This window comes from Euprymna scolopes, chromosome 9 (assembly GCF_053919585.1).
Source record: "Euprymna scolopes isolate OS-2025 chromosome 9, ASM5391958v1, whole genome shotgun sequence".
In the NCBI taxonomy this organism is placed as follows: domain Eukaryota; kingdom Metazoa; phylum Mollusca; class Cephalopoda; order Sepiida; family Sepiolidae; genus Euprymna; species Euprymna scolopes.
The window spans coordinates 13,994,465-14,022,011 of record NC_136490.1 but is presented as its reverse complement, the minus strand read 5'-3'; the positions used below and the strand labels follow the sequence as shown (position 1 = coordinate 14,022,011).

The 27,547-nt window shown below is 37.4% G+C and overlaps 1 pseudogene; it reads right to left on the bottom strand.

Annotated features, from left to right (window-relative positions):
- Positions 1-12,935: 12,935 nt before the first annotated feature.
- LOC145285462 (5S ribosomal RNA) lies at positions 12,936-13,054 on the bottom strand (annotated as a pseudogene).
- Between the last annotated feature and the right edge of the window lie 14,493 nt (positions 13,055-27,547).

Genomic DNA, 27,547 nt, shown 5'->3' with positions numbered 1-27,547 from the left:
GGTTGTCTTAACATACACTTAGTGTAAATCCATACTAGTGTAACAGAGCGCGGACGCACGTATGCAAATTCCGAACAGTATGCAAAGAGAAAAGACTATAAACAGAGCGTGTACACAGATCGGCGATCACGTTCAGCACGTTCGAGAACATGTTCGAGAGCATATTAAAGACGCCATAACCGTAACGATAATTTTATAATATATAAATAAATAAATAAGGAGAAGTGACACGTGGCGGGAGAATGAGGCAATAAATGTTGTTACAAAAAAAAAGGAGTTCAGTTATTACTTGTGCAATGTTCCTTGCGACGTAGATTGCATACAACGTGTGGGTTCCGTGTGTAAACGTGGATCATATTACACTAGTTAACATAATCCTTACCTACATACGTAGGTTCCTAATATAAAACAATAATAGTACGTGTGCTAACTAATAAGATTCATCAATTTTTGAAGTAGTTTCTTTGTCGTTTGTTTCAGAGTTAAATTGGTTTCGTTTATAGACGTACATTTGGTTTTGAAACAGCTTATTTCCAACACTATTTTTGCCACTGATTTTGTTTATTGTTTGTTCACTTAAAACAGGGAATATTTTTTTACAAGGGAATCGCCACTTATCAAGGCTCAGGGGCCACTCGAGGATAAGGGTTAAAGAGTGTGCAGTGGTCAAAAGGACAATATCATAGTAATCGTTAGAAGTGTAAATTTGTTAAATTGGATTACTTAAGGAGAATGGCTCATCAAGAACTTGTTTACATTGGACTTGACAACGGCTATATTGTAGTCATCTGGGAAGCAGGTAAACGAAATAGAGTTCCACATGTGTGCAGTTCTAAGAAAGACACTTTGTTCATGGAATCTACGTTTAGGTGTAGGCACAGATAAAGAGTGGGGGAAATTATTGATAGTGTTATCAGCCAAACGAATGTTTCTCGTGAATGTTTGGCGAGGGGATACCATAGATTGGAGCTCAGACGAGCACTTGCCATGAAAATAACGATAAAACAGAGACAGCCTCACAATGTCTCTTTCGTGAGAAAGAGGTTGTAGGGAAGAGAAAGGGCATCTAACACTAGGCTAAAATGGAATACGTACATCAAATCTGTTGTCAAGGTTGTATTCATTAAGCATTAAGATAGTATTCACTTTGGATATATGCATTTTCACTGAAGCGTAATGGGCTACTATGATAGGGGTCTTAATTATAATGAATAAAGAGTTGGCCAGTAAGGTGTTTATTAACGTTACATATAAATTTCTGCATGTTGTTATAACCGAAAGAACAAAGAGAAAGGAAGATAATCCAAAGGCTGCTGCAAGGAAGGTTGGCTTCCTCTACCGTGCTAGAAAGCTACTTACGCCTGACAGTATCATATACCTCTATAAGGCAACCATTCGCCCATGTATGGAGTACTGTTGTCACATCTGGGCTGGTGCATCTACTGCTTGTCTCTCGCTCCTGGACAGGGTTCAAAAGAGAATCGCCAACCTGATAGGTCCTGAACTGTCATCTAGGCTTCAGCCTCTGTCCCATCAACGAGATGTTGCATCCCTCTGCCTGTTCTACAAATACTTTAATGGTGAATGCTATGACGAACTGCAAGCACTGGTACCTCCCCGACGTAACTACCCCCGACAAACCCGACAAGCTACTAAGTCTCATCCCTTTACAGTAGAGATCCCTAGGTGCAAGAAAGCCTTTTACTCCAATAGTTTCTTTCCCAGAACTGCGGGTCTTTGGAACTCCCTTCCGGGATTCTGCTTTCCCAACTGCAATGATATGCAGAAGTTCAAGTGTAATGTTAACAAACATCTTTCTACTCATCTCCCTTCATAATGACCCCGCTAATTAAGTCCCCGATAGTAGCCCCCTGCTTCAAAGTGGCACTGTGCCTTATTTGGGGTGAAAATTGAATTTAAAAAAAATAAAAAAATGATTATTACTTAAAATATGATCCGTTATATTGGTATAGCTTGGGGGGGGGAGACTGGGAAAAGGGAAGAAATTTCAAAGATAAACGGTTTGAAAAAAAGAAACTATTAAATTAGAAAACTTTCTTGCACCTAAGGTCCTTACAGTGAAATGATCCCTGCATGAAACATTTTTAAATAATCACCTAAAAATAAAAATCAAGAGAGATTACTTATTTTTAAATAGAAGAATATAATATAAGATCTCGGCATTGTTTCCGGGCGCCCTGGTCTTCTCTTTGCTACTGGACTCAAGCAGTGCCGATTCAGTAGAGGTGTGGATGGGATTGTGCAACCCTTACCTCATAATTACACGCACCGCTGCCTCTACGAGGGTATCCTATGTCTTTGAAACCTGAACGGAGGCATCGAATATAAGGTGTCTAACTGTTAAGTTGTAAACTATGCAAGCAAATAAATTGACATGACTTCACTACAACGCCGGTAGACGCAGCGAGTTTTAAGCTTTCGTGTTCTTCTTAGTATTGCCTTTAGTGAGGATAGAACTTCAACCTCCAGAAAAGTGTCACTCTGTATTGATTATTACTAAAATTGTGATCCGTTATACCACGTGTCCGTGTGAGGGGCTTAAACCTAATTTTGTTTTAGATGTGGTGTTACTAAATAATAATCCAAATAATCCAAATTTAATAAACATGAACTTTTATATGTTTAAATCGACTATTTAACCAGTGCGTATGTGCACTATGCAGAAAAGACAAAAAAAAAGCTTCAACCAGAACTCGCTCCCATACTTACGAAACTATTTAAGCGCTGCCTTAAGGAGAAGTGCTTTCCGACTCCCTGGAAGGTCTCATCAGTTTGCCCTGTATTTAAGAATTCAGGTGATAAGTCATCTCCCTCTCAGTACAGACCAATAAGTCTCCTGTGTGTTATGAGTAAGTTGCTGGAATCCATATTAAATAGAGAAATAGTCAACCACATCATCAGGAACAACCTTCTTAGTGACACACAATATGGTTTCCGCTCTGCAAGATCTACCGCAGATATGCTGACGGTTATATCCCACAGGATTAGTGAATCTCTTGACAAAGGCTTCCTTTCTAAGGCAATTGCTCTTGACATATCAAAGGCCTTCGACAAGGTATGGCATAAGGGCCTACTTCACAAGATTTCCAGCTACGGTATAACTGGAAATGTTTTCTCAATCATTAAATCATTTCTCTCCGATAGGCTCATAAGAGTAGTAGATGGACAAAAATCGGAGGCCTGCAATATAAATGCTGGAGTTCCTCAGGGGTCAATCCTGGGCCCAACTCTCTTCCTGATCTACATCAATGACCTCTCTAAACACATACTTAAATCATTCGTTGACATCTATGCTGATGACACGACCATCTACGGCAACACATCAAAGGCTGTAAATGACAAAGTTCTCTCTGATTCTCTCTCCTCTGATCTCGAGCGCGTGGTTCAGTGGGGGAAGACGTGGCTGGTTACCTTTAATGCATCTAAAACCAAACTCCTATCCTTACATCATCAACGCTCTGATACCCATCTGGCATCACTTGGGATGGATGGCTCTCGTCTGGGAGAGGCCCCGTGTTTTGACAAGCTTCTGGGTTTGACCTTTACTCCTGATCTGAAATGGAACACGTACATCAAGTATGTTGCCAAGGTCGCTGGAAAGATGGTGGGGTCCTTCTACCGCTCCAGAAGATATCTCACTACTGATGCAATTCTCTATCTATATAAAAGCCAAGTACGTCCAAGGATGGAATACTGTTGCCATATCTAGACAGGAGCTGCTAAAAACAGCCTATCCTGTCTTGACAGAGTACAAAATAGACTTCGTGGCTTAGTGGGGGATGCCCTTTTCTCTTCTCTGCAACCTCTCTCCCACAGAAGAGATGTTGCGAGCCTATCCTTGTTTTATCGTTATTTCCATAGCAGGTGCTCGTCTGAACTCCAATCTCTGGTCCCCCCTCGCCAATCTTTCATGAAAAACACCCGCCTAGCTGAATACACTCTTTATCTGTGCCTAAATCAAAACGAGGATTCAAAGAACAAAGCTTCTTTCTTAGAACTGCACGCCTGTGGAACTCTGTTCCGTCTACCTGCTTCCCACCGGACTACAACCTGGATGTCTTCAAGTTCAACGTTAACAAATTCCTAATGAACCGCCCCCTTAAGTAAACACTTCATCAAATCTCCACACTAACGTAATGTACTTGCAATAACCCTTATCCCTGAGTGGCTTCCGGGCCTTGATAAGTGGTGATCACTGTGTAAAAAAAAAAAAGAAAAGTTGACAAATTGCCGAATCTGCGCTACGAAAATGGAACCTGCTGTTGAGGTGTAGAAATTGTCACTAATCGAATAATGGACTCTCCTTATTAAAACGAATATGACATCCTTTAGAATCGAATGGAAGAAACCACGCAAAAGTTCCTGCAGTGGAGAAAAAAGAAGATGAAAGGCTTGAAAGATAAAAAAATAAAAAAATTTGCGGTCACTTATAAAGTTTTGCGGTTTGGAGACAAGAACAATATCCAATAGAATAAAAGATTTAATTTGGTCACAGCCGATTCTTTAAAAAATAGTTTTACACCTTGATTGATAAAAATAATAATTCTTTTCTTCTGTTCTTTTCTTCGTCTTTTTTTTTTTTTTTTTTCGATTTACTTGCTTAAAGATCCAGTTTTTGATAACAACCATCAAGCGTTTATCTATAGAATGTATCGGTTCTATCCATGTGTCGTGATGTTAAACTCCTTTGCGTGTATTTTTTTTAAACTTTTAATTTCGTTTTCCCTTTAATTATTTTTGTTTATTTATTCTTAAGTATTTTTTTCTTCGTCGTTTTAGTTTTCTTTCTTTATCCATGGTGTGTTGTATGTGGTTTTAACACATTCGATTCGACGCGACTGTCAAGCGCGGGAAATAATAGGTCTCTATCGCAAAGGCTATGATTTGCGGTGAAACGCTGATGGGGTTTGGGCTTTTTTTTTTTGCGTTTTCACGACCGGGTATTTTGCACCTTTCTCGAACAACTGCGGAGTAATCGTTTTGTGTGGTCAGATAACGTTTAAAGATTCAACTAAGGAAGGGGCCCACCCAGATTTGTTAATTGTCAAGATTTCAAAACTGGTTTTGTTTCTTCATTCTTCGCCACCCGACCCTCCAACCGGGGTTGTCAGTCAGAAAACAATGTAATTGGCGATAGTGATCAGCTTCTTGTCAATATGGCAGAATTATATCTTGATAAAAATGCAGAAATCTTCTTTTTTTTTATTGCTCCTCTGTGCTCTCTCTCTCTCTCTTTCTCTTTCTCTTTCTCTCTCTATCTCTCTTCTTTGAAGTGAACCCGGTAATATGACTGGTATCGGAGCTTGTGGTTTCTTAGCTTAGCGGTTAACGTCTTCCGAATGACAAAGAACGAATAAAGAAAGTGGGCGTTGCCATATTTAAAGAAACATAATGCTGGCCATTTTGTTTTTACGCTTTTTCTTTCTAACCGCAAAAACCACGGGTTTTGTCTCGGTATTGCTGCTGCGCCTGTGGCCTAACCCTCCGGTGCAGTCCTGATCAGTACGAATCGAAAAAGCGAAAAGGGCGGGCATCATGCAAAGCAGGATAACAACAGACGACTAACTATTTGGGGATCTGGCGTGAAAGTGTGAAAGAGAGAGAAAGAGAGAGAGAGAAATTGAGATATAGATAGAGAAAGACACGTATAAAGAGAGAGAGAGAGAGAAAGAGAGAGAGAGAGAGAGAAATTGAGATATAGATAGAGAAAGACACGTATAAAGAGAGAGAGAGAGAGTAACTACGTGAAAGAGAAAGGGAGAAAAAGAAAGAGCGAGTGCGTGAGAGAGAAAAAGCGAGAGAGTGGGGAGAGAGGGAAAAATAAACGGAGATAAAGATAGGAAATTCAAAAGGGCGGGTGTCATGCAAATAGGATAACAACAGACGACTAACTATTGGGAAGAGATAGAGAGGAAGAAAGAGAGAGAGAACTGGAGATAGAAAGAGAGATAGAAAGAGATATATAGGATAGAAAGAGAAAATGAACTAAAATAAATGTAGGAACATTAAAAAGTGAATTTAAATACAGACGTAAAAGTATTTTAAAAAAAAAAAAACATGTAATTTTCTTCTTTAAGGGGCGGGGTGTTCAACGTACTCCTTAGATCCCGATTACGTAACCCTTGCTTATTTTTTCCTTTTTCCCGTCTTATTTTCATTCGTAGGGGTCGACAGCAAGTATCTATTAATCAACGCGCATTTGTCACTTAACCCATTCTTTATTAGCGTCTGCACCCGTAGCAGAGCACAGACGTACCCTCCTCCCGGGCGGAAACCATGAACAGATTGTTGAACATCTTTTAGGAACCAGTTCTTAGATCCATATCAGCTGATATTTCCATCCAATCAAATCCGATCAATCTCATGTGAAAACGAATACATAGAAGTGAGGGAGACCCATAACACCTTTCAACCAAAAAAACACACAAAGACGTTGAAATATAATAAAATAAATAAGAATAATAAAAATAGTTTTTTTTTTAAACCCAGTTCCAACAAAAAGTTTCATTGTATTTTGTGGTTCACAAAAACTATGTGATTGACTTTACAGTATCAAATCCAAGAAGATAATGAAGAGAAATTCGTGTTTCAATTTATTTTCAATATATGGGAGGTGTTAAGTCTCGATTTGGGTTTTTTATTCGAAAGACACGCCCAAATTTGGTCTATTACCGATAGGGCCAGGCACTTCTGTGTCCTTCTTTGATGAATTTATCGCTTTTGAAACCAATAAACAACATTTGTGTGTTTTTTTATGATTAAAGATTTCAGATTTATTAATTCCATACAACGAATGATTTTCACTAAAAGTCGGACTTTTTTATGCTCCTCAAATAATAAATAAAAAACAAATATCCAATGAATATTCATTTATTTGGAACTAACTGCCTTCCCTTTAATTCTCCTCCTTTCTATTCATTTCTATCGTGCTACCAGATCAGGCTGTCTGAAAATACTGGATTCCTGACCTCAAATGCACCAAACGATTATGTTATTGCTTTATTTTTTTTCTTTTCCCTTTGCAAAACTCAATCATGTTCTGCAAAGTCAAAAACAAAAACAACAATTTTACTGCACCTGAAGAATACCAGAAGGTGAGTTGGTCGAAACGGGGTGAAACAACAACAATTATGAAGATGAGTATAACAGTGCGCAAAAAAAATGAATACACAAATTATGAAGCCTCATCCCAAAGGATTAAAAACAAATTTGCCCTACAAAACAACTAAACGATGCATCATGAATAAATAATTGAAGATATAAAAACAAACTTGAAATATAAAAAAAAAATTCCAAAATTACTACATTTTGGCATTAAATAACCCGAAAATGCTGATATGCCGTAAAACAAAACAAGCAAACCAAACACCAAGAATAAATATTTAAATATATAGAGAAATTAAAACATAAAAGCTTTTCTTCAAAAATTACTGGATTTGGCATTAAATAACGTGCAAACGGTTTGTTACATATTAAGGGCTTACAGGCTAGATTTCGAGTGTTTCCATGAAATTGCAGGTTTACATAAAATGCGTAACTAAAAAGAAATAAGATTTTATATATACACGCAAACACGATTTCATTACCATTTTTACGTCTGCGGGCGATATAGTAAGATGTACAATCTGGGGAGACGTTTGCTAACTCCGATGGAAGCGAAGAAAATTAAGCTGTCTAAAATATAACCAGAGTGCCACGGTGATTTCTTCGAATAGAGTTATCTTCCTTTACAAAACCTTCGTCAAGTATCAACCGCTAGAGAAAAGAAACAGTGGAAGAAGGTATGTTTCCCTTTGTCTGTGCCACACACAGATGATGTTATAAAAACGGTTGTTTAAGAACTGTGTGTAAATTGATTTTTGTCACGTTTGTGAACTATATGCACTTAAATGTGCAAGCACACACACGCACGCGCGCACTCACGTACGGGACGAACAAAAGTCTGTATTTTTTTTTATTGATTTTTACCTCTAACATGGTATATTGTCACTTAGATGTAAGGGGCTACTATTTGGGACCATGTCTAAGAAAGATTAAACAAGATGTTGGTTTACGTTACATTTAAACAGTACAGTCAGGAAGGCAAGTGGCAGGAAGGGAATTACAGAGTCTAGCTGTTCGATGGAAGAAACTATTTGAGTAGAAAGATTTCTGACATTTAGGAACTTCAAGAGTAAAGGGGTATGATTTTGTTGCTAAGTGAATTTGTCGGGGAGATGTACGTCGAGGGGGCACAAGTGTAACGCATTCATCAGAGCACATTCCATTATAATGTTAGGGGCCATGCCTGAGAAAGATTAAACAAGATGTTTGTTTACGTTACATTTAAACTTCTGCATAGTCAGGAAAGCAGGTAGCAGGAAGGGAATTCCAAAGTCTAGCTGTTCGAGGGAAACAACTATGAGTAGAAAGCTTTTTGGTATTTAGGGACCTTAGCAATGAAGGGGTGCGATTTTGTTGCTAAGCAAATTTGTCGAGGGGGCACAAGTGCACATTCCATTAAAATATTTGTAAAACAGGCATAAAGATGCAACATTGCGACGATGGGACAGGGGTTGGAGCTTAATTGACAAAATGAGACCTATTAGATTGAAGATTCTTTTTCGGACACTATCAAAGAGGGCGAGACTAGTGGTAGATTCGCCAGTCCATATGTGAACACAATACTCCATACATGGGCGAATGTTGGCCTTGTAGAGGCATAGGATACTCTTAGATGTGAGCAGTTTTGTAGTACGATAGAGGGAACACACCTCCCTTGCAGCAGTCTTCGCAATGTCGTCAATGCATTTGTTCCAATTCATATTGCCCGTGAATGTTAGACCGAGGATTTTTATACGTACATGTGATGAAACACGTTTGGTGTCTGTTTAGACGTTTATTAAACACCGTATATCACACAAAGACGACGGTGGTATATTTGTACATGTATTATAAGGATTAGTATACATGCACTAGACAATATTGCCATAATGTACAGATATGTGACATCTATATTTAAAAAGATCTCTGGCGTCTCGTAAATGAACATCTATATATAGATACACGTGTGTCTGTGCGTAGCTATACAACAGATTCATATGCCGCAAAACAAAAGAACCGTAACAATCTATTTATTGCAATATAAGGTTAAAAATAATCAATGAAAAACATATTCGATAAATGATTATAATTTATTTTTGCCCCCCCCTTCTACATGCATTTAAATGTCAGACTAAAACATTTAGAAGCTTATAAGTTTAGCGCAAGAGACGACTCTCTTTAGAGCATCCAGAAGCCAAGAAAAATGGCGATTTCATTCGATAATTCGGATATGTAGAGAATATATATTACATATTATCTTTTGTATTTTTTTGCGAGTTTTAAATCCAATCTTGTTTATGCGTATAGTATCACATGATTTGTTCGAAAAATATTTTGTAGTTTGCTCCATCATTCGTGACAGGATAAATACACTTGTTTCTGAACAATTGTCAGAAATCTTTTCGAAAGATTTCTGAAATATTTGAAACTGACAGAAATCTCGTTATATATAAATTTTAAATGTTGGTATGTCTGTTCACGCAAGTTTACGTTTGTCCACTTGAACATTATGTTTCTGAATTTTTAGATGAGGTTGATAATTTGCATTATTTGGATTATTCAGACTACCGTTCTCATCTCGAATGTTATTCACAAACAATTTTGGCCGATGTAACCTCCAACCTTCTTCAGGTGTATCTTGTCGAACTTGGGAATCCTTTATTTAATCAACTCAGCGTTCCATCGCTCATGACTTTATTTATATTCAAATAAGTAGTGACCATGTAAAATGTTTATTTGAATATAAATAAAAGTATATATATATATAACGGACAACTCATTTTGAAAAACATAATAAAGACAATAGTCGGAAATATGTAAATAATCCAATTTATAGAACTCACTATGTCTGTCTGTCTGTCTCCATATTTTCAAACTCTATCTCCTCCGAAACTAAAAGTCGCAGGGCAGTGCTAGGCGCCTCAAATGGTTGGATTTTTATGTGCCGTTCTTTTATGGGTCTTTAGCTGGTTAAAATAGTTTTTAAAAGAGTCAAAACGAGATCAAAATTGAAAAAAAATCGTTATGCATTTTGTACATGTATCTCAGCTGACCAGAGGAAAAAGAACTCCGATTTGGCCAGAGCATGTTTTTTTTTTTTTATGAAATTAGTTTCATCCTCTCCCATCATTTCGGGATCATTCTGTTTTCCTCTCTATTCTTCTCCTCTCTCTCTCTCTCTCTCTCTCTCTCTCTCTCTCTCTCTCTCTCTCTGTCTCTCTCTCTCTCTCTCTCTCTATATATATATATATATATATATACCTGTACCTTTACTCTCTTTTCTCTCCAAATATATACTAAGTCAATTTATTTATCTGTCCACCCACCTCCGTTTGCCTGTTTTCCACCTGACTACAACCTGGAAGTCTTCAAGTCCAACATACACACATTTCTGATGAACCGCCCCCTTAAGTAAGACACTTTATCAAATCTCCAATACTAACGTACTGTACACACAATCACCCTTATCCCCGGGTGGCTTCCAGGCTTTGATAAGTGGTGATCACCTTGTTAAAAAAAAAGTTTTTTTGTGAAATCAATACTGATTCTTCCCCGATTGATATTCATCGCCGTCCATAACTGTCTGGGTAGCCAACCGTCTAGATATGCAACAGTTAGGAAACCGAAGTCACCCGCTCTCTTGATTTATCGTCCTCTACAGACCACTTTGACGACATCTTTGTATCCAAGTTGTTGTAACTGTCTGATTTTATTAATTATCTTCAAATGCACTTTTACAAACACTCTCAGAAAAAAACTATCTTTTCCCTTATTTCTCTTGTTTTAAAGAAATTCTACAGGGTGGCCCCAAAAAAACAAAAGCTAAATGGAGGCAATCTAGAAATAATGCTGTAGAACGGAGAAAATAAAGTCCAAAGACCCTAATGTTTTGATGTGATGTTTTGAATGTAATAAACTAGTTATGACCAAAGTTTCATTTCATTCGGGCAAAACCAAGAAACGGGACCTAATTAGAGTTTGGGGCCCGTTTTTTCTGGGTCACCCTGTTGCCAAAACAAACTGATATCATTTCTACATTTATCAACTCAAAGCTCGCCTAAATCTTCCTGATGGACTAAATTTTATGGACATCTGTTTTTCTTACATAAGTGTCAGGATGAACCCCCTTAACTCTACCTCCTCCTCTCTCAGCAGGACTCTTGGAGTTGCTCGGGTCCCGTTACAATTGCCACCCAAATTCCAGTGAATACCAATTGTCTCCGCCAACAAGAAATCAATGCTAAGCGGCTGTTACGATAACGTCAATTATTTAGCAAAGGTTATCGAAAGAAATTAAGAGTAGTGGAAGTCAAAGGAGACTTGTTGTCACTCAGCCTCTAAGATACACCACAATTTATTATCAAAAAGCAATCTTTGATGATGGCTTTTGTGACTACTCCTAGTGGGTACATAATAATAATAATGACTGTAGATTTTGCCATTCAAGCAGTCTACAGAATGAAGATCAAGGAGACTGAGAAGCAGAACAAATACACGGAACTGGCCAGAGAACTCAAAGAGATCTGAAAAATGAAAAAAGTCAAGATAATACAACTAACAGTAGGAGTGCTAGGAATAACACCGACAAACTTTGACACAAAATGGGAGAGATTGGATTCAGAGGGATGGCTGAGAAAGTATGACAGATAACAGTAATGAAAACTGAAGAAATTTAAGGAAAACTCTTTATTGTGGAGACTAACACCCCACTTGAACTACAGACACAAACTGAACATAGAAACGGTTATAGATGCGAAACACAAAAGAACATAACATAGGATCATGAAAAGTGAAACGGTATAATTGTAAGGTACCCTCATACGGCCCTGCGATCCGCCCCTTTTTGTGTGTATGTCACTATAAACTGGTACCACATTAAAAAAGTGAAGTGGGTCAAGGAGGATGGAAAGACTGAGGAGAAATAACACTAGCCAGACCTCCACTGAATGAGTGCAAAGAGGACTGGGACCCTGGGGAGAAATCAATAAGTGGCTGTTGCGATAACGCAAATTCTTTTGCTAAGGCTATCAAAAGAGGTGTGGAGTATTGGAAATCTGAGGATACTTGCTGTCACTCAGACTCTAGCGAACACTAAAAGTTGTTCCCAAAGAGAAGTGTGTGACTACTCCTAGTGAGTAAATAATAATAATAATAATAATAATAATAATAATAATAATAATAGTGTATTGTCGGCATTGACAGGCATCATACCAAATAGTCGAGAATGGTTAAGGGGGTGGAAAGATCAAGGAGAGAAAGTATTAACTAGACATCGACTAGAGGAGTGCGAAGAATACCGAGACTTGGGGAGGTTTATTGCCACCCAAATCTCAATGATGACGAATGCTCATTGCCAGGTGAAGTCAATAGCAATCGGTGGTTGCGATAGCGCAAATTCATTTGCAATGTTTATCGAAAGAGGTGGAGAGTACTGGAAATATAGGGAGACTTGTTGTCACTAAGACTCCAAGAACGCCGCCGGTTGTTGTTAGTAAGCAATCTTTTAAGATGGCCTGTTTGAGAACTTTTAGTGAGTGCAAATGATGACTTAAATTTATTTGCAAAAGTTATCGAAAAGGATGGAGAGTACTGGAACTCTGAGTCGACTTGTTGTCACTCAGACTTCGGAGAATCTCGTCGATCATTGTCAGTGAGTGTGTGTGCAGTCAGCACCAACCCTATTCAGGGTTTAACCGGCTTCCTCCGAAGGAGGAAGTTTCATGGGAGTATGAAATTCACAAGCGGTCCCCAGTCGCATGTATATCCCCGTTAGGGGAGATGACGATGTTAGGTTTTTGCAAGTTTTTTGCAGGGAGGTGTCGACGTCCTCCTACATACAGCACCTGGATTTCCCAAATTGGTCACCCATTTTAGCAATGACCAGGCTCAACGTTGCTTAACTTCGGTGATCTGACGGGAACCGGTGTGTCAACGTGATCATGCCGTAAATATTGTCAATGAGTAATCACTGATGAGACCAGAGAAATCCTAGTAAGTAAATAATAATGATCTATTCTCCTCCCACCACTACCATTCTTCCTCCTCTTCCTCGTCTTCGTTCTCCTCTTCTCCTTCACCTTCTTCTTCTTCTTTTTATAAACGTGTTATAGTATTTAAGCTTATAGGCAAGATTATCGTCTCTTTCTGAATTCCGGTTTCTGCTGCCCATTTTGGTTGGCAATGATAAAACGAACAAGAAAGCAACTCTAAACGTGGCAAAAGGAGGAAAATTTCACGTTATCTGAGACAATAATCATCAATTAGAAGGAACCTCTCGGATATCTCGCTTATCACTGTCGTCCCGTCAGCGAAGCAGAAACTGGAAGTCAAAAAGCGCAGGCAATCTTGACTATAACCGTACGTAACAGCGCCTCTTTCCCTACTTATATCTATGTATTGTTCACTGTGATAGATTCCCCTCCACTTACAGCTCTAGTCCTTTGCTATTTTAACCCCCCCTCTCTCTCTCTCTCTCTCTCTCTCTCTCTCTCTCTCTCTCTCTCTCTCTCTCTCTCTCTCTCCTTCTGTGTGTGTGTGTGTGTGTGTGTGTGTGTGTGTGTGTGTGTGTGTGTGTGTGTGTAACGGCGTTACAAAAAATCGGGAGGGCGTTGAACGCCCTCCCGATTTTTTTTCTATTTAAAGCTGGACTAAAATACATGGTAATCTCACAAAATAAATACTTGTATCCGTACTAACAAATAGCATTAATATTATTCTTGAATTAATCCTTTTTTTTTTTCTTCTTCTTCTTCTTCTTCTTCTTCTTCTTCTTCTTCTTCTTCTTCTTCGTCTATTCTTCCCTCCCGGGTGACCTCTCTAATAATGAGGAGCGTAATTTGCTTTCATGGCGCGCACAAATCCGTCAAATAAATATTGTTGTAGATCAGACGCTGTCACGACATCTCACCTGTGTGGAAACAATTGTCAATCTCCTTCCCCCCGGAATCACCTCGCACAGTAACTTGTCTTTCTACGCTAGTTTTGTTAGCCTTCTATACCCCCGTCCCCTGCACATCGAACTTGAACTTTTATTTTTTTTCTTTAACAAAAAATAAACAAAAAAAAACTGATGTATTTTTTTATCGATGGACTTCGATCGTGATTTAGAAGCGAACGTAATGGCCAAACTAACGTTTCGTCTACGCTTTTTTCGATTTTGTTTTGTTTTCTTTCTTAATGAAGTGTATATTTTTGCTGTTTTGCTACAGCGGCTGGTCTATGTAAACTGTACAAACGAGAGGCGCGTCTTAATGGACTGGGGCACACAATAAAAGCAAACATTGCAGAGTTGTTATTGATCTATGAACGTATACAATAACACAGTCAAAGGTTTTCCGCTACATCTTAATGATCTTCTTTATTATTATTATTATTATTATTATTATTATTATTATTATTATTGTCGTTGTTGTTGTTGTTGTTGTTATTATTGTTGTTGCTGCTGCTGCTGTTGTTGTTGTTGTTGTTGTTGTTGTTGTTGTTGTTGTCTGTAATGTCGTTATTATTAGTATTAATATCATTATTATTGTTATGACTATTGTTATTATTGTTGTTGTTATTCAAAGGGACAATAAGGGCATTAGCGGAAAAGGCACAGGGCTACATAATCGCTTTGTTAACAGTGCGATCGCTGTTAAGAAAGATTAATTGATCGTTCGTATATCTCTGAAAATAATGTTTGTTCTTTTACGCGAAGAAGGAGAAGGGGAGGGGAAAGAACGGAGGAGGATGAACAGATTTCTGAAAGAGAAAGAAACAAACAAAGAGAGATGGGATAAGAAGAAGAAGAAGAAGAAGAAGAAGAAGAAGAAGAAGAAGAAGAAGACTAGCCAGAGGAAAGAAGAAGAGGAAAGAGAGGAGGAAAGAAAAAGAAGAAGAAAAGGAAGATAAAGAAAGAAAAATATTAATTCATAAAAATTGACAGAAAAACAGAAAACGAGTTCGAACAAAAAGAAGATCAAAAAAAGAAAAAAAGGAAGAAAAAAAGAAAGAAAAAAAGAAAGAAAAAAAGGAAGAAAAAAGGAAGAAAAAAAGGAAGAAATACTGAATAATAATAAATAGGGTAACGATGGCTAAAAACACGGACTGGAAACCCGGGTGTGCGCAGTTTGAATCCAGGTCGTTCCACAGAAACACTTTCTTCAAAAATCAACACATGATTTTGTGTTTAACCTCATGGGAAGAAGGTAAACAAAATAATAGATAAAAAATGAATAGCAGTAAAATATCAACTTAAATTTATTTACCCCCTCCCCCTTCCCACAAAAAAGCAAAGTGCAACAAGCCTTGTAAATAGACGGATGAAGATGATGTTCAAATACAGCCAAATGCCGCTTTCAACATGGATATAATAGTCATTGCAACGACCTTCTCTGGCAGGTTGTTCGATGGAGCAGAAACATGGACAAGTGTTGTTATGAGTGAGCTATCATGTGTAATAAATCATGTTAGACTTCATAGTCAGTAAAAGTCCAAGTAAAATAAAAACCAATAACAAAGTACAACAAGCCATATAAAAAAAGCAGACAAGTGGAAACTACATCCACGTACAGTCTGAATGTTTGTCCAAGGCCGCTTTAAACGGGGATGTGATGGTAGGCATCGTTGCAATCTCCTCTGGTAGTACAAATTAAAACAAATTATGCTGATGACCCTACCATCTATGGTGGCACATCTAAGACCGTAAACGACCAAGTTCTCTCTGATTCTCCTCTGATCTTGAGTAAGCGGTACAATGGGGAAAGAAGCGGCTGGTTACTTTTGATGCATCTAAAACCAAGCTTCTATCTTTACATCATCAACGCTCCGATCTCCATCTGGCATCAATTGAAATGAATGGCTCTAGTCTTGGGGAGGCCCCATGTTTTGACAAGCTTCTGAACTTGATATTTACTCTTGATCTTAAATGGAACACATACATCAAATCCGTTGCCAAGGTCGCTGGAAAAATGATGGGATCCTTCCATCGATCCAGTAGATATCTCACTGCTGATGCAATTCTCTACCTATATAACAGCAAGGTACGGCCATGGATGAAGTACTGTTGCCACATTTGGGTAGGGGCTGCTAGAAAGGACTTGTTCTGCCTTGATAGAGTTCAAAATAGACTTCGTAGCCTCGTAGGAGATGTCTTTTTCTCTTGTTACGACTCTGTCTCTGTTTTATCGTTATTTTCATGGCAAGTAATCGTCTGAACTCCAATCTATGTTCCCCCTTCGCCAAACTTTCACGAGATACACTCGTCTAGCTGAAAACACTATCAACAATTTCCCCCACTCTTTATCTGTGCCTAAACCTAAACATGGATTCCATGAACAAAGCTTCTTTCTTAGAACCGCACGCCTGTGGAACTGTCTTCCGTTTGCCTGCTTTCCAGCTAACTACAATATGGTTGTCTTCAAGTCCAACGTAAACAAGTTCCACATAAGTTAACAAATTAACCGAATTTCCATTACTAACGATTACTATATTGTCCAATTGACTACTGTACACTCCTTAAACCTTGTACTCGAGTGGCCTTTTGGCTTTGATAATTTGTGATGCCTATGTAAAAAAAGTTGGGAATTAGAAAGGGTACGCTGAGGAAGATAAGTGTAGAACAGTAGCAGTAGGAGTAGTAATAATAGTAGTATTAGTAATAGGAGGAGGGGAAGAAGGAAGAGGAGAATCACGCACATATCAGCAAGGTGTACTATCTGTTCTGTTCTCAAACATTCGATGAGAAATCCTTCTAAGACTAAGGCAACTTTTTAATTTTGTCCCAAATTCGGAGTGTCCCTTTGTAAGGAAACCTACATAGAATCCTCCATGCAGAGATGGTGAATTCTTAATGATGTATGAGATATCTGATGAGATTATTCATCCTTTCGAGAAAGCAAGGGAAACATGGATATGGAACAGGCAGCTGGAGAACAACACTTGTCAGAGATTAGAATACGGGGGGGGGGAGATGGGGCATTTTCCAACGAGACTATTTTATCATCACTACATTTTCGCATAGAAATGATGCTGCCCAAGAGCATAATCAGTAGATGCAATCTCGGATAAAAAGTTACAGATGTAATAATACAACAAATAAACTATGTCAAACATATGTTACAGATGTAACAAATAAACTATGTCAAACCACCTAAAACTATCTGCAAAACAATATGAGGCTATAAAATTTAATATATTCAGAATCTTTAGTTAGGAAATACGAATGGAATTCGGAAAGGAATAGCAGGTATTTCTTAAGATGGCGAAGTGAAAGCTATAAGCTAGCAAGTATGTGCGATAAGGACGTTTGACAAACATATCTATGAACATTTAGGTGTTCTAGAAGCTGGCGTCATCAAATAAACATAAATAGAGGATTAAAATAGAAAACAAGAACGAGAAAACTCTTTAAAACTAAATTATATAGAAATTAATCACATCTTTTAAAAACATTATTTCGTAAGGTTTAATAGATCAAACTAAAATTGACTTTGATACAAGTGTCAACAAGATTAAACGTGCAATTTTATATTATAAGGCGCATCACCTTTGGACTTAATATCACAAACAAAATGAGAATCATGAAAAAGTGAGAAACAATACAAATTACAAAATCTATGAAAGTCTCAGAAAATAAAAATGACTTTTTCATTTTTTTTTTTAATAAAATCTTTTACAGCATTACTCGGATCTCTAAAACTATATAGTGCTAGCGGGGAGACTCGACGTTGCCCGGGATTGAATGATGATCAACGAATATTTCACACTCTTGCATTTTTATTGTCATCGAAATCCATGAAATCGCCTGGGAAAAGCTTCACATACCTCCAACACAGTAACTTAATCTAAAATATGTGTTACTCTAACAAAAACAACAACAACAACAACAACAACAACAGCAGCATGAAAATACAGATAAAATAACGTTTTTATAAATCACGTCATTTTCAAAGCAGTTTTTAACGCATTAACTTTAGATGTCGGAAATGAACTGAACTTTATGATTGAGTTTGGACAATTACAAGCGTGTTGTTTATTCAATGAAGCTGAAAGTTTGGAGCGGAATGTCCTTTTTGACAAGCAGAATCACAATATTCGGGATCGACACGAGCAACACAACACACAATGAAATAATACGTAAAGCTGATAACTAATATCGACGCACGATAATAACGTGATGAAAACTTTATTCTCTATCCTATCAACTTTAGGACGCTCAACTCTGTGATACTCGCTCACGCTATCATAGTGTAGTATCTGTTCTTCAGATGCTGCACTTCAATTTCTTGTTCTCTGTCAGTGGAAGAGAAGTCCTTCACGACTGAGACAGTTTTTAATTTTGTTCCTTTTCTCCACTTTAAAAAACGACCCTGGTGTCTAACTCTGTCCCGTGGGGAGGCATTGTAAATAGGAACTCTTTCTATACAAGTGCAACGTTGCATGGCGTTACATTTTACTTACAATTCATAAAAAATAACACTGGAAATAAATAAATAAAATCCGGGTCGGTATTTTTTTTCTTTTTAAAACAAAGTTTGTTTTTTTTACTATCATTCTAATTGCTTCGATATCACTTAAAAGTCACCCGCCATCGTTCATCTCACTCGGTGTATACTTTTCCTCACCGACACAGCCAGCCATTTCTCGCCTTCGCTTTAAATGTCCATTTTCTTCGACGTTCACTTTGTTTCTATCTCGAGCGCGTATTATATTTTTCTCTTCTTTTTTCGTTCTCCTTCTCGCTCGCACTTCCCAATTTGTATATGCGCGTTTTTCGGCTAGTGACGCTGCTGCTAATCTCCCCGCAAACCAGCTATTCTTCACTGCTACTTTCCCACGTGATCATATTCACTATATTACACAAGACCAACGTGCTTATATTTATTTCAACACTGACGATCATAGAAATATATACTTTTAATTGTTGAATCGGCACTCTCTGCTCGTGATGAACTTGAAATATATATATATATATATATATATATATATATATATATATATATATATATATATATATATATATATATGTATATATATATATATATATTAAAACAATAACAAATAGGTTTAATTTCTATTGTTTTTTTTTTGTTTGTTTTTTTTTGTTTTTTTAGTTTGTCTGCTGGACTTGCGCAAAGCTTTTATCTTTCTATCATCAACGCTTTGATCCCCGTCCGGCATCAATCGTAATGAATGGCTACAGTCTTGGGGAGGCACCATATTTTGATAAGCTTTTAGGTCTGATCTTTACTCCTGATCTGAGATGGAACATGCAATTCAAATGTGTTGCCAAGACTGCTGGAAAAATGTTGAGATCGTTCTACCGTTCCAGATATCTAACTGCTGATGTAATTCTCTACTTATATAAGAACCAGGTACGTCCAAGGATGGCGTATTGTTGCCACATCTACGCAGTAGCCGCTAGAAATAGCTTATCCTGCCTTGACAGAGTTCAAAATAGACTTTGTAGCCTAGTAAATGCCCTTTTCTCTTCCTTGCAACCTCTTTCCCTCAGACGAGATGATGCGAGCCTCCCTCTGCTTTATCGTTTTTTATGGCAGGTGCTTGTCTGAGCTCCAATCTATGGTCCCCATGCCCTGACCTTCACGTAAAACACTCGTCTAGCTGAAAACACTACCAATAATTTCCTCTACTCTTTATCTGTGCGTAAACCTAAACGTAGATTCCATGAACAAAGTTTATTTCTTAGAAGTACACGCCTGTAGAACTCTGTTCCATTTTTCTGCTTTCCAACTGACTACAATATGGTTGTCTTCAAGTCCAACGTAAACAAATTCTTGATGAGTCATCCCCTTAAGTGATCCAATTTACCAAATTTCCATTACTAACGATTACTACGACATGTTTCCTTTGACCCCTGTACACTCATTAATCCTTATCCTCGAGTGGCTTATGAGCCTTGATAAGTGGTGACTCCTTTATAAATAATAAAAAAGCTAAGTTGAAATCGCAAAGTGTTCCATGTCTTCTGTCGGGTTATGAAGAAGAAAGAGAAAGCTTTAATTTGTTCTTCTCTTCTGTTTTCTTCGCATGTTCCCCATGTGTAATAAGCTAAAGTAATTTTCTAGCTTGGTAGAGGGAACACATATTCTTTGCAACAGCCTTTGCAATGTTCTCAATATATTTGTTCCAAATCATGTTGCCTGTGAATCTTAAGCCGAGAAATTTAAAAAAGAGCTCTAAGATAGGGCAGCCATATCTGTCGGTGATTAACAAGGCTTCTTGTACTTGTTAAAGAAAAGAAGCGTAGTCTTAATAGAATTTAATGTTACCATCCATTTACACCTGCATTCCACTACCGAGTGGAGGTCGTTTTTTAAGGATTCTACAATTGCATTAGATATGCGTACATATGTTTTCCTCCATGCCTCTTATAGAGCATTGTATCATCGGCAAATATATCAATACCAGGCACAACGTTATCAAGGAAGTGGTTTATGAATATCAGGAATTATATTGGTCCAAAAATCAACACCTGAGACATTACTGCATAATTATTATGTTGTTTGGATGAACTTTCATCAAGAACAACCCAGATTTTCCTTTTTTTTTTTCAAGATTGATTTAATTATATTTAGCATTCGTCTAGCAATACCCTATGATCTATATTTAATTAGGAGCTTAATGCTGGAGTTTGTCAAAGGCTTTGGATATATCAAGGGTTACAGCCCTGGCTTGCTCTGCCTTATCCAATGCATGGTATATGCAGTCAGAGATGACCATTAAAATATCTGCAAATTGACGAAATGCATCAGAAGCTCCAACGTATGTGCCCGAGATTGGTCAATATGAAGAGACCAATTCTCCTCTATGACAACGCTCGCCCGCATGTTGCTCAACTGATCCTGCATAAACTGAATGAATTGGGCTACGAGACTCTGCCTCATCCGCCATATTCACCAGACCTCTCGCCCACCGATTATCACTTTTTCAAGCATCTCGACAACTTCCTGCGCGAAAAATGCTTCAAATACCGAGATGATGCCGAATCGGCCTTCAAAAGCCGAGATGATGCCGAATCGGTCTTCATCGCTTCGAGAACTCCGGATTGCTAATGGGAAAAATAAACTTGTTTCTTGTTGGCAAAACTGTGTCAGTTCTAATGGTTTTTATTTCTATTAATAAAGTTTATTATGAAATGAGTTATGATCTTTTGAAAAGTTAGTGGTCACGATGCTGCTGCTCTTCTTGTTGTTGTTGAACATCATATATGATGATATTGTTGGCCTTCGTTTCCCCGATATCTTTCTATTAAGGATTCTTTCTAGAAAGATATTGGCAGGGACAACGTGAAGGTTATCAACGTCCTTCAGTGAAAGTTGCTTTTTTTTCTGTAGAACAAAATGGATTTTAATTTGTGACACCCAAGCTGTCAGTTCGTGTGCTTGGTGACGGCGAAGAGAGACCGAGAGATAAGCGGCCAAGATTAGCATGCGCCCGCTGCAATGAAAGAGTAGCCGCACGAAGGCGCGAACCTAGAACTATTTGATTTCAAGGCGATAGTCGTGATTATGTAGATGTATCGCATTTGTCCGTTTAAACTAGTTAAATAAAAGAAATTAGTTTTTTTAGTTTTTTTGTGTTTTTTGTTTTTGTTTTTGTTTTGTTTGTTTTGTTTTTGTTTTTTTGCTTGATTTGATTTGAAAATCAGTGTTTGGACGCCATGTCGTTCGCGTGTGTTTTGAACAGGTTTCGGTTACCTCTTGTTTTCGGAGTTCTATCGATGAGAAGAAGAGATAAGTATTATTGTTACTGTTAATGCTAAGAGCGAACGTCTTGGTTGTCGGTGAAGAGAAGAAAGGATAACTACGACTGATGACGAGATCAAGAACTGACGTTGTCGCTATTGTTGCTGAAGGGAAGAAAATAATCCGGCAGTACATGTGAATAATGCTGGTATTCTGTGTGTTCTTTCAACTTTAAATAATCACGTGACGAATTAATAATTAAGTCAACACAGTTTTCGCCTTTCCACGTGGGTTTCATAGCATAATAAGCAGAGAATACATTGAATTAGACCACCCCTTTTATTTGTTCGCACAGCATCTTTGATCATAGCAGTACACTACGGCGGTCTTGCGCAAACTTCACTGAGATAACAGCTCAGTCCCGATTCCTACGACATAGACCAACAAGTGTCTTGCCAGAGATTTTGCCAAAGTCCCGTTTGATGATAGTTGTCCACGTTTGCGCTAATTGGTTAGTGATAACAGAAAGAGGGTGTCTCTGATCAACTCTCGAGCACAAACAACATGGCTAAACCAAAGAGATAAATTTTTTTTGAAAGCAAAACAAAGTTTCAAATTTAACGTCATAACGAGCTTAAAAAAATGTAAGTTTTAACAGTAATGTTTTTTTTAAATTATTCCGATAACATTTTAAGTAAAAATAAAACACAGTAAACAAAGGAAACATTCTGAAGACGTTTCTGAAACACCTCAAAGCAAATGTAGGATCACCTGAGTTGGTTATATATAGTAACAAATGTTTCGGTGGTTACCTTTTTCAAAAAGTTTATTAGTGAATAACGGATGAACACAGAATTATCCAGATTCCAAATATTTGGGCAAATTTCAATTATTTGAGAATCTTGATTTTTTTTAAAAGCATATTTTACGATCAGGCAACGCCGAGCGGCCTGCTAGTTTAATTTATAGCTGAAAAATTTTATTTAGAAAATAAAATTCGATAATAAAAAGATTCAAGTTAAGCTTTATTTTATTGTAAAGCTTTTTTGAGAAAACGGCATGGAATACTGTCCAAGGATGGAATACTGTTGCCACATCTGGGCAGGAGCTGCTAGAAAGGACTTGTCCTGCCTTGATAGAGTTCAAAATAGATTTCGTAGCCTCGTAGGAGATGTCCTTTTCTCTTCCCTGCAACCTCTATCTCACAGAAGAGATGTTGCGAGTTTGTTTCTGATGTATCGTTATTTTCATGGAAAGTGTTCGACTGAGCTTCAGTCTATGGTCCCCCCTCGCCAAACTTTCACAAGAAACACTCGTCTAGCTGTAAACACTATCAATAATTCCCCCCACTCTTTATCTGTGCCTAAACCTAAAAGTAGATTTCATTAACAAAGCTTCTTTCTTAGAACTGCACGCCTGTGGAATTGTCTTCCGTTTTCCTGCTTTCCGGCTGACTACAATATGGTTGTCTTCAAGTCTAACGTAAACAAGTTCTTGATGAGCCGTTCCATATAAGTTAACAAATTTACCAAATTTTCATTACTAATGATTACTATATTGTCCAATTTCTACTGTACACTCTTTAACCCTTATCCTTGAGTGGCCTCTTGGCCTTGATAATGTGGTGATGCCTATGTAAAAAAAACAAAAAAAAACTTGTTCGTTGAATTATGCTCATCATACCTTATCGCAGATGCTTTAAATGTGCCATTTATGCATGATCTCAGATAATTTAATTGTGCCATTTATGAATTACCTCAGATAATCTAATTTTGCTATTTAGATATTATCGCAGATGTTTTAATTGTGCCATTTATGAATTATCGCAGATATTTTAATTGTGCCATTTATGAATTATCGCAGATGTTTTAATTGTGCCATTTATGCATTATCTCAGCTGTCTTAATTGTACCATTTATGCATCATCTCAGATGTATTGATTGCGCTATTTATGCATTATATCAAATGTTTTGTGCCATTTATGCATTATATCAAATGTTTTGTGCCATTTATGCATTATATCAAATATTTGTGCCATTTATGTAATATTTCAGATGTTTTAATTGTGCCATGCATGCATTATTGTGAGATGTTTTATTTGCGCGATCTATGCATTATCTTAGATGTTTTGTTAAGCAAAACGTCGACAATTAATGAACATAAATTGAATGTTTAATGCATACAATATTGATATTAATTTATTATAGAAATAAAATCTTTGTAAATATGACGTAATAATTTTGAATAAACGTGAATTTGTTTTGATTACAGATATTTCCATGACAGTAAAACTATATCAATACTCAAATGGAATTAAGCACTTGATATTAAGCTTAGACTATGATATTATACCCAAATTTGCATTGTTTAAGACTGTCCGTGTTATATCATCTGGTCAGTATGAATTAGTTGATTATATCAGCATTACAAGCCAACTTAATGGTTGAATTTTCAATGATATTTATTTAGTCGTTTTGTGGCTTCCCGAAAACGCATGAAGAGATTAACTTTTTGGCGCAATTTTATACCAGAAATACAACACCTATTATAAATCATTGATTGTATACATTTAATCGAAGAAAAATTGCAGACTTTGTAATAATTTTGATTTTTATTGCTTCTTTGAGTATTTCGTTTTGCTGCTTCAAGCTAATCTGTAAACGCGGTGTCTTGCTGTTTCATGTCTATTCTGTTTCTTTTTACAAAGGGGTTACTACATATCAAGCCCCGGAGGCCACTCAAGGATAAAGGTTAATGTGTGCATTGTAGCCTTGGGCAGTAGCGTTGTAATCATTTGTAGTGGAAATTTGGTATAATTGGATTATTTACGAGGACGGTTCAATAAGAACGTGTTTACGTTGGACTTGAAGACAACAATATTGTAGTCAGTTAGAAATCAGACAACCGGAACAGAGTTTCACGGATGAAATCCACGTTTAGGTTTATGCACTGACAGTGTTGATAGTGATTTTGGCTAGATGAGTGTTTTTTATGAAAGATTGGAGAGGGGTGACTTTTTCTATCGGGCGTTGGAGAAGAAAGTCCATGCACCTATCTTTTTTCTTTGTTCCCCTCCGCCTGCAACTCATGTGTAATAGCCAGAATATTTTCGCTATGCATTCCCGTACATCACGAATTCCATGTCTTTATCATGACTTAAAAGTCAATAGCAAGAATATTAGAATTTAAATGACCACACTAAACTCGATAAGATTCGAACTAGGAATAGACGATTCCATAGTTCGAATTAGTATCCATTTTGTCACTGTTGCACAACGATTACTGAGACTTTTTAGCTTCACACAATGAATAGGTGATAACTTTTAGTACATCAATAAATTATCAGATCAATCGTGTTTGCTATACCCCCCCCCATACCTTGATCACGAATCGGACAATGATACACCTTTTTTGTGCGGAGGTTGATTGAGTGCATTTGAAGAAGAAGAAGAAGAAGAAGAAGAAGAAGAAGAAGAAGAAGAAGAAGAAGAAGAAGACGACGACGACGACGACGCGGATAGGACAATAATCTTTTAATAAGAAATGGTGATCGATGCGTGTTAATATGGGTGTGTTTATTATCACGGCATAAGCGATCGAATTGTTTTGTTCTAAGAAAAGGAGACAAATTGAAATGATGAAATACTGCGTTGCAATGAATACGTTTTCTTCTTCTTCTTAAATAACATTTACCCTATTTTTATAGAGGTACATGAATAATAGGTGAATATTTTCTGTTCATTAATAAAATGAGACCTGAATCGATAAAGAATACTAAGCACAGTTTTAAGAATTGAATTCACGGCTATCTCATGAGAATATCGACATGTCTTATTTTTCATCCAATAAATTGCAATCGTTCTCTCTACCTCTTTCTCTGTTTACCTCGACATATCTTTCTCTCTCTACCTTTACCTCTTTCCCTCTCTTCCTCTTTCTCTACCTCCTCTCTCCCTCTCTCTCTCTCTCTCTCTCTCTCTCTCTCTCTCTCTCTCTCTGATCTAATTATCTTGCCCTCGAAAACACCCCGTTAACACTGTGGTAAAAGACCTTTCAGGGAAGCTTTTGAGCCCCCTACATTTTCGGCCCTTGCGCCAAACTTGCTCTAGTGGAGAAGCACGCACATGTCATGCAGATGCTGTGTGATTTTCAAAATGTCAGAATATATCAACCAGGTTTGACTGATAGTTGTTTACGAAACTCGATTGTGTCAAAACGATCCGAGCCCCCAGAATTCGAATGGTCAAAACCAAAAGAAATCTTCATCGAAACCTACAAAAACAAAACAAAGTTCTAGTGTTATGTGTGCATGTCTCGCTCTGTCTTTCTCTCTTTCTCTCCCTTTCAATGTAGAAAGAGAGGAAAATTGAATTGTATTGAAAAACAGTTAAACATTGGGAGCCGAGTAGGTCGGACGCAGAGTGTGACGCACGCGTCAAGTCTGTTTTAATATGCTCCTCCCGTATTAAAGTAATTTTTTTTATTTATAAAAATTACTTTGTTCGCTATTTTGTGAAGCGTTCAATTTTAAGAGAAGCGGTTCCTATGATGAAGAATACCAACGATGCAAATGCTGCCCGTAACGACGCAAAGAAAATTTGAAGACCATAGCTGCCAATCGATTATAGTCGACGCCATATCAACCCTTTGGTACATGAGGATGTGCCTATCGTTTCATTAGTTTTATTAACCCGATGAACTGGTGCCGTGCCAGAACAGAACAAATCGTTGCAAAAACGTCCCCACGACACGAACACACAAAGAAACACTCCCCGGCAAACGACCAGGTCACAGTGTGTATATGTTTAGACTTTCTCGTAGGTGTACGCAAATGCGATTGCCAAGTAATCAAAAACTAGCAAACTTTAAGGTGCACTTATCGGTCATGGACGAGATGATTGATAAAATATTTAAAAAACAAAACGACTCAGTTTTTAACAAGACAAATTCCTACCATCCATATAATCTAAAGAAAGAAGTGTCCGTTTCCTACAACACTGAACAAAGCCAATATGTAGGAACAACAATATTTTACAAGAGCTCCATGAAATCTAGACGCAAAACCAATAGAACACCACCCGGAAAATTCAACTGTGGAAAACTATACAAAGGTGAGGCATGGCGCCCACAAAAAGTAAGATTAGAAAAACATACAAAAATATAATACGTGGAGAAATTGAAATGCCGTGTATTGCTGGCCACATAGGAAGGAAAAGGGGAAACCATCTATTCTTATGGAACGAAGTAAAAAATATATAGTTTGAGAAGAACGGTAGAGTAAGAGGACCCAAAGAACAGCGCTTATGCAGGGCAACAATCACCTATTAAGCAGGCCTAATATAGAATTTAACGCAATAAGATAACCATTAATTATGAATAATAAAACGACAAATATTATTATTATTATTATTATTATTATTATTATTATTATTATTATTATTATTATTATTATTATTAGGTATGTGAGACCAAGGCTGATTATGTGAAGCGTATGGATAGAGAAAGTGCAGAGGAACTAGCTAGGAAGAAAATGCATGTTCTTCCAGGATATAGCAGAAGTAGCTGATGAAAGATAATGGCAAAGGCTTAGAGCTGGGTATCTGGCTAAGAGTACTGCAGTTTTTGTTTGTGCAGCACAAGAGCATTAGGAACACGATTGTTAAATAAAGTGGTTCTAGGAGAGGAAGTTGCTGCAAAATGCCGGATTTGTGGTACAACTTCAGAGTCAATTGCTCACCTTGCAGCAGGGTGTAGTG